The following is a 19,931-nucleotide window of genomic DNA, read 5'->3' as shown; positions in this document are numbered from 1 at the left end:
CCCTATACACACACAATACTATACACACCTGACACCCCCTATACACACACAATACTGTACCCACCTGACACCCCCTATACACACTGTACACACAATACTGTACACACCTGACATCCCCAATACACACACAATACTGTACACACCTGACACCCCCTATACACACACAATACTGTACACACCTGACACCCCCTATACACACACAATACTGTACACACCTGACACCCCCTATACACACTGTACACACAATACTGTACACACCTGACACCCCCTATACACACACAATACTGTACACACCTGACACCCCCTATACACACTGTACACACAATACTGTACACACCTGACACCCCCTATACACACACAATACTGTACACACCTGACACCCCCTATACACACTGTACACACAATACTGTACACACCTGACATCCCCTATACACACAATACTGTACACATCTGACATCCCCTATACACACACAATACTGTACACACCTGACACCCCCTATACACACTGTACACACAATACTGTACACACCTGACATCCCCTATACACACACAATACTGTGCACACCTGACACCCCCTATACACACAATACTGTACACACCTGACACCCCCTATACACACAATACTGTACACACCTGACACCCCCTATACACACACTATACTGTACACACACAATACTGTACACACCTGACACCCCCTATACACACTGTATACACAATACTGTACACACCTGACATCCCCTATACACACACAATACTGTACACACCTGACACACCCTATACACACACAATACTGTACACACCTGACACCCCCTATACACACTGTACACATACACAATACTGTAAACACCTGACACCCCTATACACACTGTACACATACACAATACTGCACACACCTGACATCCCCTATACACACTGTACACACCTCACACACTATACACACTGTACACACACAATACTGCACATACCTGACACCCCCTATACACACACACACAATACTGTACACACCTGACACCCCCTATACACACTGTACACACACACACACAATACTGTACACACCTGACACCACCTATACACACATTGTACACATACACAATACTGTACACACCTGACACCCCCTATACACACTGTACACACACACACAATACTGTACACACCTGACATCCCCTATACACACAATACTGTACACACCTGACACCACCTATACACACTGTACACACACACACAATACTGTACACACCTGACACCCCCTATACACACTGTACACACACACAATACTGTGCACACCTGACACCCCCTATACACACATTGTACACATACTCACAATACTGTACACACCTGACACCCCCTATACACACTCAATACTGTACACACCTGACACCCCCTATACACACACAATACTGTACACACCTGACACCCCCTATACACACTGTACACACAATACTGTACACACCTGACACCCCCTATACACACTGTACACACACACAATACTGTACACACCTGACACCCCCTATACACACTGTACACACACACAATACTGTGCACACCTGACACCCCTATAAACACACAATACTGTACCCACCTGACACCCCCTATACACACGATACTGTGCACACCTGACACCCCTATACACACTGTACACACGCAATACTGTACACACCTGACACCGCCTATACACACTGTACACACAATACAGTACATACCTGACACCCCCTATACACACACAATACTGTACACACCTGACACCCCCTACACACTGTACACACACAATACTGTACACACCTGACACCCCCTATACACACTGTACACACAATACTGTGCTCACCTGACACCCCCTATACACACACAATACAGTACAAACCTGACACCCCCTATACACACTGTACACACAATACTGTACCCACCAGACACCCCTATACACACTGTACACACACAATACTGTACCCACCTGACACCCCTATACACACACAATACTGTACACACCTGACACCCCCTATACACACACAATACTGTACACACCTGACACCCCCTATACACACAGTACACACAATACTGTGCACACCTGACACCCCCTATACACAGTGTACACACACAATACTGTACACACCTGACACCCCCTATACACACTGTACACACACAATACTGTACCCACCTGACACCCCCTATACACACTGTACACACACACATAATACTGTGCACACCTGACACCCCCTATACACACACAATACAGTACAAACCTGACACCCCCTATACACACTGTACACACAATACTGTACCCACCAGACACCCCTATACACACTGTACACACACAATACTGTGCACACCTGATATCCCCTTTACACACACAATACTGTACCCACCTGACACCCCTATACACAGTGTACACACACACAATACTGTACCCACCTGACACCCCTATACACACTGTACACACACACAATACTGTGCACACCTGACATCCCCTATACACAGTGTACACACACACACAATACTGTACCCAAATGACACCCCTATACACACACAGAATACTGTGCACACCTGACATCCCCTATACACACACACAATACTGTACCCACCTGACACCCCTATACACACTGTAAACACACAATACTGTACAAACCTGACACCCCTATACACACTGTACACACACAATACTGTACACACCTGACACTCCTATACACACTGTACACACAATACTGTACCCACCTGACACCCCCTATACACACACAATACAGTACAAACCTGACACCCCCTATACACATTGTACACACACAATACTGTACCCACCTGACTATACACACTGTACACACACAATACTGTGCTCACCTGACACCCCTATACACACAATACAGTACAAACCTGACACCCCCTATACACATTGTACACACACAATACTGTACCCACCTGACTATACACACTGTACACACAATACTGTACCCACCTGACACCCCCTATACACACTGTGCACACACAATACTATACACACCTGACACCCCTATACACACTGTACACACACAATACTGTACACACCTGACACCCCCTATACACACAATACTGTACACACCTGACACCCCCTATACACACTGTACACACACTATACTGTACACACCTGACACCCCCTATACACACTGTACACACACAATACTGTACACACCTGACACCCCCTATACACACTGTACACACACTATACTGTGCACACCTGACACCCCCTATACACACAATACTGTGCACACCTGACACCCCCTATACACACAATACTATACACACCTGACACCCCCTATACACACTGTACACACACAATACTGTACACACCTGACATCCCCAATACACACACTATACTGTACACACCTGACACCCCCTACACACTGTACACACACAATACTGTACACACCTGACACCCCCTATACACAGTGTACACACACAATACTGTGCACACCTGACACCCCCTATACACACTGTACACACACACAATACTGTACCCACCTGACACCCCTATACACACTGTACACACACAATACTGTGCACACCTGATATCCCCTTTACACACACAATACTGTACCCACCTGACACCCCTATACACAGTGTACACACACACAATACTGTACCCACCTGACACCCCTATACACACTGTACACACACAATACTATACACACCTGACACCCCTATACACACTGTACACACACAATACTGTACACACCTGACACCCCCTATACACACTGTACACACAATACTGTACACACCTGACACCCCCTATACACACTGTACACACACAATACTGTACACACCTGACACCCCCTATACACACTGTACACACACAATACTGTACACACCTGACATCCCCAATACACACACTATACTGTACACACCTGACACCCCCTATACACACTGTACACACACAATACTGTACACACCTGACACCCCCTATACACACTGTACACACACAATACTGTACACACCTGACACCCCCTATACACACTGTACACACACAATACTGTACACACCTGACACCCCCTATACACACTGTACACACACTATACTGTGCACACCTGACACCCCCTATACACACAATACTGTGCACACCTGACACCCCCTATACACACAATACTATACACACCTGACACCCCCTATACACACTGTGCACACAATACTGTACCCACCTAACACCCCTATACACACTGTACACACACAATACTATACACACCTGACACCCCCTATACACACTGTACACACAATACTGTACACACCTGACACCCCCTATACACACTGTACACACAATACTGTACACACCTGACACCCCCTATACACACAATACTGTGCACACCTGACACCCCCTATACACACAATACTATACACACCTGACACCCCCTATACACACTGTGCACACAATACTGTACCCACCTGACACCCCTATACACACTGTAAACACACAATACTATACACACCTGACACCCCTATACACACTGTACACACACAATACTGTACACACCTGACACCCCCTATACACACTGTACACACAATACTGTACACACCTGACACCCCCTATACACACTGTACACACACAATACTGTACACACCTGACACCCCCTATACACACTGTACACACACAATACTGTACACACCTGACAGCCCCTATACACACACTATACTGTACACACCTGACACCCCCTATACACACTGTACACACACAATACTGTACACACCTGACATCCCCTATACACACTGTACACACACAATACTGTACACACCTGACATCCCCTATACACACTGTACACACTATACTGTACACACCTGACACCCCCTATACACACTGTACACACACAATACTGTACACACCTGACACCCCCTATACACACTGTACACACACAATACTGTACACACCTGACACCCCCTATACACACAATACTGTACACACCTGACACCCCCTATACACACTGTACACACACAATACTGTACACACCCGACACCCCCTATACACACTGTACACACACAATACTGTACACACCTGACACCCCCTATACACACTGTACACACACAATACTGTACACACCTGACACCCCCTATACACACACAATACTGTACACACCTGACACCCCCTATACACACTGTACACACACAATACTGTACACACCTGACACCCCCTATACACACACAATACTGTACACACCTGACACCCCCTATACACACTGTACACACACAATACTGTACACACCTGACACCCCCTATACACACTGTACACACAATACTGTACACACCTGACACCCCGTATACACACAATACTGTACACACCTGACACCCCCTATACACACAATACTGTACACACCTGACACCCCCTATACACACTGTACACACACAATACTGTACACACCTGACACCCCCTATACACACACAATACTGTACACACCTGACACCCCCTATACACACTGTACACACACAATACTGTACACACCTGACACCCCCTATACACACACAATACTGTACACACCTGACACCCCCTATACACACTGTACACACACAATACTGTACACACCTGACACCCCCTATACACACTGTACACACAATACTGTACACACCTGACACCCCCTATACACACAATACTGTACACACCTGACACCCCCTATACACACTGTACACACACAATACTGTACACACCTGACACCCCCTATACACACTGTACACACACTATACTGTACACACCTGACACCCCCTATACACACTGTACACACACAATACTGTACACACCTGACACCCCCTATACTCACTGTACACACACTATACTGTACACACCTGACACCCCCTATACACACTGTACACACACTATACTGTACACACCTGACACCCCCTATACACACTGTACACACACAATACTGTACACACCTGACACCCCCTATACACACTGTACACACACAATACTGTACACACCTGACACCCCCTATACACACTGTACACACACAATACTGTACACACCTGACACCCCCTATACACACAATACTGTACACACCTGACACCCCCTATACACACTGTACACACAATACTGTACACACCTGACACCCCCTATACACACTGTACACAATACTGTACACACCTGACACCCCCTATACACACTGTACACAATACTGTACACACCTGACACCCCCTATACACACACAATACTGTACACACCTGACACCCCCTATACACACTGTACACACACAATACTGTACACACCCGACACCCCCTATACACACTGTACACACACAATACTGTACACACCTGACACCCCCTATACACACTGTACACACACAATACTGTACACACCTGACACCCCCTATACACACACAATACTGTACACACCTGACACCCCCTATACACACTGTACACACACAATACTGTACACACCTGACACCCCCTATACACACACAATACTGTACACACCTGACACCCCCTATACACACTGTACACACACAATACTGTACACACCTGACACCCCCTATACACACTGTACACACAATACTGTACACACCTGACACCCCGTATACACACAATACTGTACACACCTGACACCCCCTATACACACAATACTGTACACACCTGACACCTTCTATACACACTGTACACACACAATACTGTACACACCTGACACCCCCTATACACACACAATACTGTACACACCTGACACCCCCTATACACACTGTACACACACAATACTGTACACACCTGACACCCCCTATACACACACAATACTGTACACACCTGACACCCCCTATACACACTGTACACACACAATACTGTACACACCTGACACCCCCTATACACACTGTACACACAATACTGTACACACCTGACACCCCCTATACACACAATACTGTACACACCTGACACCCCCTATACACACTGTACACACACAATACTGTACACACCTGACACCCCCTATACACACTGTACACACACTATACTGTACACACCTGACACCCCCTATACACACTGTACACACACAATACTGTACACACCTGACACCCCCTATACTCACTGTACACACACTATACTGTACACACCTGACACCCCCTATACACACTGTACACACACTATACTGTACACACCTGACACCCCCTATACACACTGTACACACACAATACTGTACACACCTGACACCCCCTATACACACTGTACACACACAATACTGTACACACCTGACACCCCCTATACACACTGTACACACACAATACTGTACACACCTGACACCCCCTATACACACAATACTGTACACACCTGACACCCCCTATACACACTGTACACACAATACTGTACACACCTGACACCCCCTATACACACTGTACACAATACTGTACACACCTGACACCCCCTATACACACTGTACACAATACTGTACACACCTGACACCCCCTATACACACACAATACTGTACACACCTGACACCCCCTATACACACTGTACACACACAATACTGTACACACCCGACACCCCCTATACACACTGTACACACACAATACTGTACACACCTGACACCCCCTATACACACTGTACACACACAATACTGTACACACCTGACACCCCCTATACACACACAATACTGTACACACCTGACACCCCCTATACACACTGTACACACACAATACTGTACACACCTGACACCCCCTATACACACACAATACTGTACACACCTGACACCCCCTATACACACTGTACACACACAATACTGTACACACCTGACACCCCCTATACACACTGTACACACAATACTGTACACACCTGACACCCCGTATACACACAATACTGTACACACCTGACACCCCCTATACACACAATACTGTACACACCTGACACCTTCTATACACACTGTACACACACAATACTGTACACACCTGACACCCCCTATACACACACAATACTGTACACACCTGACACCCCCTATACACACTGTACACACACAATACTGTACACACCTGACACCCCCTATACACACACACAATACTGTACACACCTGACACCCCCTATACACACTGTACACACACAATACTGTACACACCTGACACCCCCTATACACACTGTACACACAATACTGTACACACCTGACACCCCCTATACACACAATACTGTACACACCTGACACCCCCTATACACACTGTACACACACAATACTGTACACACCTGACACCCCCTATACACACTGTACACACACTATACTGTACACACCTGACACCCCCTATACACACTGTACACACACAATACTGTACACACCTGACACCCCCTATACTCACTGTACACACACTATACTGTACACACCTGACACCCCCTATACACACTGTACACACACTATACTGTACACACCTGACACCCCCTATACACACTGTACACACACAATACTGTACACACCTGACACCCCCTATACACACTGTACACACACAATACTGTACACACCTGACACCCCCTATACACACAATACTGTACACACCTGACACCCCCTATACACACTGTACACACAATACTGTACACACCTGACACCCCCTATACACACTGTACACAATACTGTACACACCTGACACCCCCTATACACACACAATACTGTACACACCTGACACCCCCTATACACACACAATACTGTACACACCCGACACCCCCTATACACACTGTACACACACAATACTGTACACACCTGACACCCCCTATACACACACAATACTGTACACACCTGACACCCCCTATACACACTGTACACACACAATACTGTACACACCTGACACCCCCTATACACACTGTACACACAATACTGTACACACCTGACACCCCCTGTACACACAATACTGTACACACCTGACACCCCCTATACACACAATACTGTACACACCTGACACCCCCTATACACACACAATACTGTACACACCTGACACCCCCTATACACACACAATACTGTACACACCTGACACCCCCTATACACACACAATACTGTACACATCTGACACCCCCTATACACACACAATACTGTACACACCTGACACCCCCTATACACACTGTACATACACAATACTGTACACACCTGACACCCCCTATACACACACAATACTGTACACACCTGACACCCCCTATACACACTGTACACACACAATACTGTACACACCTGACACCCCCTATACACACTGTACACACAATACTGTACACACCTGACACCCCCTATACACACTGTACACACAATACTGTACACACCTGACACCCCCTATACACACTGTACACACACAATACTGTACCCACCTGACACCCCTATACACACTGTACACACACTATACTGTACCCACCTGACACACCCTATACACTGTATACACACAATACTGTACACACCTGACACCCCCTATACACACTGTACACAATACTGTACACACCTGACACCCCCTATACACACAATACTGTACACACCTGACACCCCCTATACACACTGTACACACACTATACTGTACACACCTGACACCCCCTATACACACTGTACACACACAATACTGTACACACCTGACACCCCCTGTACACACACAATACTGTACACACCTGACACCCACTGTACACACACTATACTGTACACACCTGACACCCCCTATACACACTGTACACACACTATACTGTACACACCTGACACCCCCTGTACACACACAATACTGTACACACCTGACACCCCCTATACACACTGTACACACAATACTGTACACACCTGACACCCCCTATACACACTGTACACACAATACTGTACACACCTGACACCCCCTGTACACACACAATACTGTACACACCTGACACCCCCTATACACACTGTACACACACTATACTGTACACACCTGACACCCCCTATACACACACAATACTGTACACACCTGACACCCCCTATACACACTGTACACACACTATACTGTACACACCTGACACCCCCTATACACACTGTACACACACTATACTGTACACACCTGACACCCCCTATACACTGTACACACACAATACTGTACACACCTGACACCCCCTATACACACTGTACACACACAATACTGTACACACCTGACACCCCTTGTACACACTGTACACACACTATACTGTACACACCTGACACCCCCTATACACACACAATACTGTACACACCTGACACCCCCTATACACACTGTACACACACCATACTGTACCCACCTGACACCCCTATACACACTGTACACACCTGACACCCCCTATACACACTGTACACACACTATACTGTACACACCTGACACCCCCTATACACACTGTACACACAATACTGTACACACCTGACACCCCCTATACACACTGTACACACACAATACTGTGCACACCTGACACCCCCTATACACACTGTACCCACAATACTGTACACACCTGACACTCCCTATACACACTGTACACACACAATACTGTGCACACCTGACACCCCCTATACACACTGTACACACAATACTGTACACACCTGACACTCCCTATACACACTGTACACACACAATACTGTACACACCTGACACCCCCTATACACACTGTACACACAATACTGTACACACCTGACACCCCCTATACACACTGTACACACACAATACTGTGCACACCTGACACCCCCTATACACACTGTACACACAATACTGTACACACCTGACACTCCCTATACACACTGTACACACACAATACTGTGCACACCTGACACCCCCTATACACACAATACTGTACACACCTGACACCCCCTATACACACAATACTGTACACACCTGACACCCCCTATACACACACTATACTGTACACACCTGACACCCCCTATACACACTGTACACACACAATACTGTACACACCTGACACCCCCTATACACACTGTACACAATACTGTACACACCTGACACCCCCTATACACACTGTACACACACAATACTGTGCACACCTGACACCCCCTATACACACTGTACACAATACTGTACACACCTGACACCCCCTATACACACTGTACACACACTATACTGTACACACCTGACACCCCCTATACACACTGTACCCACAATACTGTACACACCTTACACCCCCTATACACACTGTACACACACAATACTGTACACACCTGACACCCCCTATACACACTGTACCCACAATACTGTACACACCTGACACCCCCTATACACACTGTACACACACTATACTGTACACACCTGACACCCCCTATACACACTGTACCCACAATACTGTACACACCTGACACCCCCTATACACACTGTACCCACAATACTGTACACACCTGACACCCCCTATACACACTGTACACACACTATACTGTACACACCTGACACCCCCTATACACACTGTACCCACAATACTGTACACACCTGACACCCCCTATACACACTGTACACACACAATACTGTACACACCTGACACCCCCTATACACACTGTACCCACAATACTGTACACACCTGACACCCCCTATACACACTGTACACACACTATACTGTACACACCTGACACCCCCTATACACACTGTACCCACAATACTGTACACACCTGACACCCCCTATACACACTGTACACACACTATACTGTACACACCTGACACCCCCTATACACACTGTACCCACAATACTGTACACACCTGACACCCCCTATACACACTGTACACACACTATACTGTACACACCTGACGCCCCCTATACACACTGTACCCACAATACTGTACACACCTGACACCCCCTATACACACTGTACCCACAATACTGTACACACCTGACACCCCCTATACACACTGTACACACACTATACTGTACACACCTGACACCCCCTATACACACTGTACCCACAATACTGTACACACCTGACACCCCCTATACACACTGTACACACACTATACTGTACACACCTGACACCCCCTATACACACTGTACCCACAATACTGTACACACCTGACACCCACTGTACACACTGTACACACACAATACTGTACACACCTGACACCCCCTATACACACTGTACACACACTATACTGTACACACCTGACACCCCCTATACACACTGTACCCACAATACTGTACACACCTGACACCCCCTATACACACTGTACACACACAATACTGTACACACCTGACACCCCCTATACACACTGTACACACACAATACTGTACACACCTGACACCCCCTATACACACTGTACCCACAATACTGTACACACCTGACACCCCCTATACACACTGTACACACACTATACTGTACACACCTGACACCCCCTATACACACTGTACCCACAATACTGTACACACCTGACACCCCCTATACACAATGTACACACACACAATACTGTACACACCTGACACCCCCTATACACACAATACTGTACACACCTGACACCCCCTGTACACACTGTACACACACTGTTGTCCCCACATGCTGTGCTCCCGCACTGTCTCTGCAGCTTCTGGACCTATTAGATGTGAATGTAGATGAGATGCAGGAAAGCGGGGAGGGGGGAGATGGAGGTGCAGAGAGCTCGTCACCTGGACAAGGGATGAATGAGAAGTTAACTGTGTGTGTGCTGGGTCGCCGGTGTTACACACGCCCTCCATGTGCCAGGTGTGCGCTGCCTGTGTACATGTGTGCCCGGGAGCACAGCCCTCCTCCTGCTTCCCCCCATCCTAACAACAGCACCGGTGCAGGACCAGACAGATCCCCTCCACCATCCCTGCACCCAAAAATCACATAACTGTGAGAGATCCGGCGGCGCTCACCCCTGCCCCGCGCCCGCATCGCCCTCCGCCGTCCGCAGCAGAGCTCTGAATGCTGCTGCCCCTCCCGACACCCCTCGGAGTCAGCGTCTCACCTCCTCTCTCTCCTTCCGTCCTCTCTCCAGCAGTCTCCTGGGGTTAGTTAGGGAAAATGGGGGTGACACATGACACCAATCCTCACAGGTCAGAGGGGTCCGCTACCCACCCGCCCCCCGACACAAAGCGAAGCAGCGTGTGTCTGGCTGTGAGGCGACGGTGTCTGTGTCTCCCCCCTCCCACTTTCTCTCCTTTCCCCTCTTTCTGTCTCCCTCCCACTCTCGCTCCATCTCACTGTCTTGTAGCCGCTGTGAGGAAACTCAGACTCCCAGCCGCCCCCCTGAGCACCCTGCACCCCTCTACACCCCTGAGCACCCTGCACCCCTCTACACCCCTGAGCACCCTGCACCCCTCTACACCCCTGAGCACCCTGCACCCCTCTACACCCCTGAGCACCCTGCACCCCTCTACACCCTGCATCCCTGAGCACCCTGCACCCCTGAGCACCCTGCATCACTCTACACCCCTGAGCACCCTGCATCACTCTACACCCCTGAGCACCCTGCACCCCTCTACACCCCTGAGCACCCTGCACCCCTCTACACCCCTGAGCACCCTGCATCACTCTACACCCCTGAGCACCCTGCACCCCTCTACACCCCTGAGCACCCTGCACCCCTCTACACCCCTGAGCACCCTGCACCCCTCTACACCCCTGAGCACCCTGCATCACTCTACACCCGAGCACCCTGTATCCCTCTGCACCCTTGAGCACCCTGTATCCCTCTGCACCCTAGTGCTCCCTGCACCCCAGTGCTCTCTGCATCCCTGAGCTCCTTGCATCCTTCTGCACCTTTTAGCTCCCTGCATCCTTCTGCTCTAGCACTCTAGTGCTTGCTGAACCTCTGTGCTCCATGTACCCGTGTTCAATGCTCACCTGAGCTCTCTGCACCCCTCTGCTCTCTAGTGCTCTCTCCTCCCCTGTGCTCCCTGCATCCCTCTGCTCCCTGTAGCCGAGTTCTCTGCACCCCTGTGTTCAATGCTCACCTGAGCTCCCTGCACCCCTTAGTTCTGTGCACCCCTGTGTTCAATGCTCACCTGAGCTCCCTGCACCCCTAAGTTCTCTGCACCCTAGCTCTCTTCACCCCTAAGTTCCCTGTGCTCTCTGCATTCTTATGCTCCCAGCACCTCTGTGCTTCCTGTCTGATCCCAGTTGTACATCTACACACCCGTAGTATTGCCATACAGGGCTGCATTGACACTATGCTGGCCAAACCATGACCGATACTTCCTACTATATGGCAGTGGTATGAGGTTTAGTTGTATGGGTATAATATCAGGAGTAATAACCCTGCAGTATGTGGCGGTGGTGTCAGGTGTAGCTGTATAGGTGTAATATCAGGAGTAATAACCCTGCAGTATGTGGCGGTGGTATCAGGTGTAGCTGAATAGGTGTAATATCGGGAGTAATAACCCTGCAGTATGTGGCGGTGGTATCAGGTGTAGCTGTATAGGTGTAATATCGGGAGTAATAACCCTGCAGTATGTGGCGGTGGTGTCAGGTGTAGCTGTATAGGTGTAATATCGGGAGTAATAACCCTGCAGTATGTGGCGGTGGTGTCAGGTGTAGCTGTATAGGTGTAATATCGGGAGTAATAACCCTGCAGTATGTGGCGGTGGTGTCAGGTGTAGCTGTATAGGTGTAATATCGGGAGTAATAACCCTGCAGTATGTGGCGGTGGTGTCAGGTGTAGCTGTATAGGTGTAATATCTGGAGTAATAACCCTGCAGTATGTGGCGGTGGTGTCAGGTGTAGCTGTATAGGTGTAATATCGGGAGTAATAACCCTGCAGTAAGTGGCGGTGGTGTCAGGTGTAGCTGTATAGGTGTAATATCGGGAGTAATAACCCTGCAGTATGTGGCGGTGGTATCAGGTGTAGCTGTATGGGTATAATATCGGGAGTAATAACCCTGCAGTAAGTGGCGGTGGTATCAGGTGTAGCTGTATAGGTGTAATATCGGGAGTAATAACCCTGCAGTAAGTGGCGGTGGTATCAGGTGTAGCTGTATAGGTGTAATATCGGGAGTAATAACCCTGCAGTATGTGGCGGTGGTGTCAGGTGTAGCTGTATAGGTGTAATATCGGGAGTAATAACCCTGCAGTATGTGGCGGTGGTGTCAGGTGTAGCTGTATAGGTGTAATATCGGGAGTAATAACCCTGCAGTATGTGGCGGTGGTGTCAGGTGTAGCTGTATAGGTGTAATATCGGGAGTAATAACCCTGCAGTATGTGGCGGTGGTGTCAGGTGTAGCTGTATAGGTGTAATATCGGGAGTAATAACCCTGCAGTATGTGGCGGTGGTGTCAGGTGTAGCTGTATAGGTGTAATATCGGGAGTAATAACCCTGCAGTATGTGGCGGTGGTATCAGGTGTAGCTGTATGGGTATAATATCGGGAGTAATAACCCTGCAGTAAGTGGCGGTGGTGTCAGGTGTAGCTGTATAGGTGTAATATCGGGAGTAATAACCCTGCAGTATGTGGCGGTGGTGTCAGGTGTAGCTGTATAGGTGTAATATCGGGAGTAATAACCCTGCAGTAAGTGGAGGTGGTATCAGGTGTAGCTGTATAGGTGTAATATCGGGAGTAATAACCCTGCAGTAAGTGGCGGTGGTGTCAGGTGTAGCTGTATAGGTGTAATATCGGGAGTAATAACCCAGCAGTATGTGGCGGTGGTATCAGGTGTAGCTGTATAGGTGTAATATCGGGAGTAATAACCCCGCAGTAAGTGGCGTTGGTATCAGGTGTAGCTGTATAGGTGTAATATCGGGAGTAATAACCCCGCAGTAAGTGGCGTTGGTATCAGGTGTAGCTGTATAGGTGTAATATCGGGAGTAATAACCCCGCAGTATGTGGCGGTGGTGTCAGGTGTAGCTGTATAGGTGTAATATCGGGAGTAATAACCCTGCAGTAAGTGGCGGTGGTATCAGGTGTAGCTGTATAGGTGTAATATCGGGAGTAATAACCCTGCAGTAAGTGGCGGTGGTGTCAGGTGTAGCTGTATAGGTGTAATATCGGGAGTAATAACCCTGCAGTAACTGGCGTTGGTATCAGGTGTAGCTGCATAGGTGTAATATCGGGAGTAATAACCCTGCAGTAAGTGGCGGTGGTGTCAGGTGTATCTGTATAGGTGTAATATCGGGAGTAATAACCCTGCAGTATGTGGCGGTGGTATCAGGTGTAGCTGTATAGGTGTAATATCGGGAGTAATAACCCTGCAGTATGTGGCAGTGGTATCAGGTGTAGCTGTATAGGTGTAATATCGGGAGTAATAACCCTGCAGTATGTGGCGGTGGTGTCAGGTGTAGCTGTATAGGTGTAATATCGGGAGTAATAACCCTGCAGTATGTGGCGGTGGTGTCAGGTGTAGCTGTATAGGTGTAATATCTGGAGTAATAACCCTGCAGTATGTGGCGGTGGTATCAGATGTAGCTGTATAGGTGTAATATCGGGAGTAATAACCCTGCAGTATGTGGCGGTGGTATCAGGTGTAGCTGTATAGGTGTAATATCTGGAGTAATAACCCTGCAGTATGTGGCGGTGGTGTCAGGTGTAGCTGTATAGGTGTAATATCTGGAGTAATAACCCTGCAGTATGTGGCGGTGGTGTCAGGTGTAGCTGTATAGGTGTAATATCTGGAGTAATAACCCTGCAGTATGTGGCGGTGGTATCAGATGTAGCTGTATAGGTGTAATATCTGGAGTAATAACCCTGCAGTATGTGGCGGTGGTGTCAGGTGTAGCTGTATAGGTGTAATATCTGGAGTAATAACCCTTCAGTATGTGGCGGTGGTATCAGGTGTAGCTGTATAGGTGTAATACCTGGAGTAATAACCCTGCAGTATGTGGCGGTGGTATCAGGTGTAGCTGTATAGGTGTAATATCGGGAGTAATAACCCTGCAGTATGTGGCGGTGGTATCAGGTGTAGCTGTATAGGTGTAATATCGGGAGGAATAACCCTGCAGTATGTGGCGGTGGTATCAGGTGTAGCTGTATAGGTGTAATATCGGGAGTAATAACCCTGCAGTATGTGGCGGTGGTATCAGGTGTAGCTGTATAGGTGTAATATCGGGAGTAATAACCCTGCAGTAAGTGGCGGTGGTGTCAGGTGTAGCTGTATAGGTGTAATATCGGGAGTAATAACCCTGTAGTAAGTGGCGGTGGTGTCAGGTGTAGCTGTATAGGTGTAATATCGGGAGTAATAACCACGCAGTATGTGGCGGTGGTATCAGGTGTAGCTGTATAGGTGTAATATCGGGAGTAATAACCCCGCAGTAAGTGGCGTTGGTATCAGGTGTAGCTGTATAGGTGTAATATCGGGAGTAATAACCCCGCAGTAAGTGGCGTTGGTATCAGGTGTAGCTGTATAGGTGTAATATCGGGAGTAATAACCCTGCAGTATGTGGCGGTGGTATCAGGTGTAGCTGTATAGGTGTAATATCAGGAGTAATAACCCTGCAGTAAGTGGCGGTGGTATCAGGTGTAGCTGTATAGGTGTAATATCCGGAGAAATAACCCTGCAGTATGTGGCGTTGGTATCAGGTGTAGCTGTAGAGGTGTAATATCGGGAGTAATAACCCTGCAGTATGTGGCGGTGGTATCAGGTGTAGCTGTATAGGTGTAATATCCGGAGAAATAACCCTGCAGTATGTTGTGGTGGTGTCAGGTGTAGCTGTATAGGTGTAATATCGGGAGTAATAACCCTGCAGTATGTGGCGGTGGTATCAGGTGTAGCTGTATCGGTGTAATATCGGGAGTAATAACCCTGCAGTATGTGGCGGTGGTATCAGGTGTAGCTGTATAGGTGTAATATATGGAGTAATAACCCTGCAGTATGTGGCGGTGGTATCAGGTGTAGCTGTATAGGTGTAATATCTGGAGTAATAACCCTGCAGTAGGTGGCGGTGGTATCAGGTGTAGCTGTATAGGTGTAATATCTGGAGTAATAACCCTGCAGTATGTGGCGGTGGTATCAGGTGTAGCTGTATAGGTGTAATATCGAGAGTAATAACCCTGCAGTATGTGGCGGTGGTATCAGGTGTAGCTGTATAGGTGTAATATCGGGAGTAATAACCCTGCAGTTAGTGGCGTTGGTATCAGGTGTAGCTGTATAGGTGTAATATCGGGAGTAATAACCCTGCAGTATGTGGCGGTGGTGTCAGGTGTAGCTGTATAGGTATAATATCGGGAGTAATAACCCTGCAGTATGTGGCGGTGGTGTCAGGTGTAGCTGTATAGGTGTAATATCGGGAGTAATAACCCTGCAGTATGTGGCGGTGGTGTCAGGTGTAGCTGTATAGGTGTAATATCGGGAGTAATAACCCTGCAGTATGTGGCGGTGGTATCAGGTGTAGCTGTATAGGTGTAATATCGGGAGTAATAACCCTGCAGTATGTGGCGGTGGTATCAGGTGTAGCTGTATAGGTGTAATATCCGGAGAAATAACCCTGCAGTATGTTGTGGTGGTGTCAGGTGTAGCTGTATAGGTGTAATATCGGGAGTAATAACCCTGCAGTATGTGGCGGTGGTATCAGGTGTAGCTGTATCGGTGTAATATCGGGAGTAATAACCCTGCAGTATGTGGCGGTGGTATCAGGTGTAGCTGTATAGGTGTAATATATGGAGTAATAACCCTGCAGTATGTGGCGGTGGTATCAGGTGTAGCTGTATAGGTGTAATATCTGGAGTAATAACCCTGCAGTAGGTGGCGGTGGTATCAGGTGTAGCTGTATAGGTGTAATATCTGGAGTAATAACCCTGCAGTATGTGGCGGTGGTATCAGGTGTAGCTGTATAGGTGTAATATCTGGAGTAATAACCCTGCAGTATGTGGCGGTGGTGTCAGGTGTAGCTGTATAGGTGTAATATCAGGAGTAATAACCCTGCAGTATGTGGCGGTGGTGTCAGGTGTAGCTGTATAGGTGTAATATCCGGAGAAATAACCCTGCAGTATGTGGCGGTGGTATCAGGTGTAGCTGTATAGGTATAATATCGGGAGTAATAACCCTGCAGTATGTGGCGGTGGTATCAGGTGTAGCTGTATAGGTGTAATATCGGGAGTAATAACCCTGCAGTAAGTGGCGGTGGTATCAGGTGTAGCTGTATAGGTGTAATATCGGGAGTAATAACCCTGCAGTATGTGGCGGTGGTGTCAGGTGTAGCTGTATAGGTGTAATATCGGGAGTAATAACCCTGCAGTATGTGGCGGTGGTGTCAGGTGTAGCTGTATAGGTGTAATATCTGGAGTAATAACCCTGCAGTATGTGGCGGTGGTGTCAGGTGTAGCTGTATAGGTGTAATATCGGGAGTAATAACCCTGCAGTAAGTGGCGGTGGTGTCAGGTGTAGCTGTATAGGTGTAATATCGGGAGTAATAACCCTGCAGTATGTGGCGGTGGTATCAGGTGTAGCTGTATAGGTGTAATATCTGGAGTAATAACCCTGCAGTATGTGGCGGTGGTATCAGGTGTAGCTGTATAGGTGTAATATCTGGAGTAATAACCCTGCAGTATGTGGCGGTGGTATCAGGTGTAGCTGTATAGGTGTAATATCGGGAGTAATAACCCTGCAGTATGTGGCGGTGGTGTCAGGTGTAGCTGTATAGGTGTAATATCGGGAGTAATAACCCTGCAGTAAGTGGCGGTGGTGTCAGGTGTAACTGTATAGGTGTAATATCTGGAGTAATAACCCTGCAGTATGTGGCGGTGGTATCAGGTGTAGCTGTATAGGTGTAATATCGGGAGTAATAACCCTGCAGTATGTGGCGGTGGTATCAGGTGTAGCTGTATAGGTGTAATATCGGGAGTAATAACCCTGCAGTATGTGGCGGTGGTATCAGGTGTAGCTGTATAGGTGTAATATCGGGAGTAATAACCCTGCAGTAAGTGGCGGTGGTATCAGGTGTAGCTGTATAGATGTAATATCGGGAGTAATAACCCTGCAGTATGTGGCGGTGGTATCAGGTTTAGCTGTATAGGTGTAATATCGGGAGTAATAACCCTGCAGTAAGTGGCGGTGGTATCAGGTGTAGCTGTATAGGTGTATTATCGGGAGTAATAACCCTGCAGTATGTGGCGGTGGTATCAGGTGTAGCTGTATAGGTGTAATATTGGGAGT

The 19,931-nt window shown here is 47.9% G+C and overlaps 1 protein-coding gene across 2 annotated transcripts in view; it reads right to left on the bottom strand.

The window, feature by feature from the left end:
• Positions 1-19,931, bottom strand: part of PRRT2 (proline rich transmembrane protein 2) — a 48,000-nt gene that overhangs the window by 23,216 nt on the left and 4,853 nt on the right. The window contains exon 1 of one of the 2 annotated variants that reach the window (XM_073547335.1): positions 12,819-13,002. The exons of the other annotated variant lie outside the window; for it this stretch is intronic. The gene's annotated coding sequence lies outside the window, so the exon portion shown is untranslated. Of the gene's footprint in view, positions 1-12,818; positions 13,003-19,931 lie in introns of those variants that run through there. 2 annotated transcript variants of the gene reach the window in all.

This window comes from Dendrobates tinctorius, unplaced genomic scaffold, assembly GCF_039654945.1.
Source record: "Dendrobates tinctorius isolate UK_male_01 unplaced genomic scaffold, ASM3965494v1 ptg000152l, whole genome shotgun sequence".
In the NCBI taxonomy this organism is placed as follows: Eukaryota; Metazoa; Chordata; class Amphibia; order Anura; family Dendrobatidae; genus Dendrobates; species Dendrobates tinctorius.
This window is presented reverse-complemented; position numbering and strand designations above follow the sequence as displayed.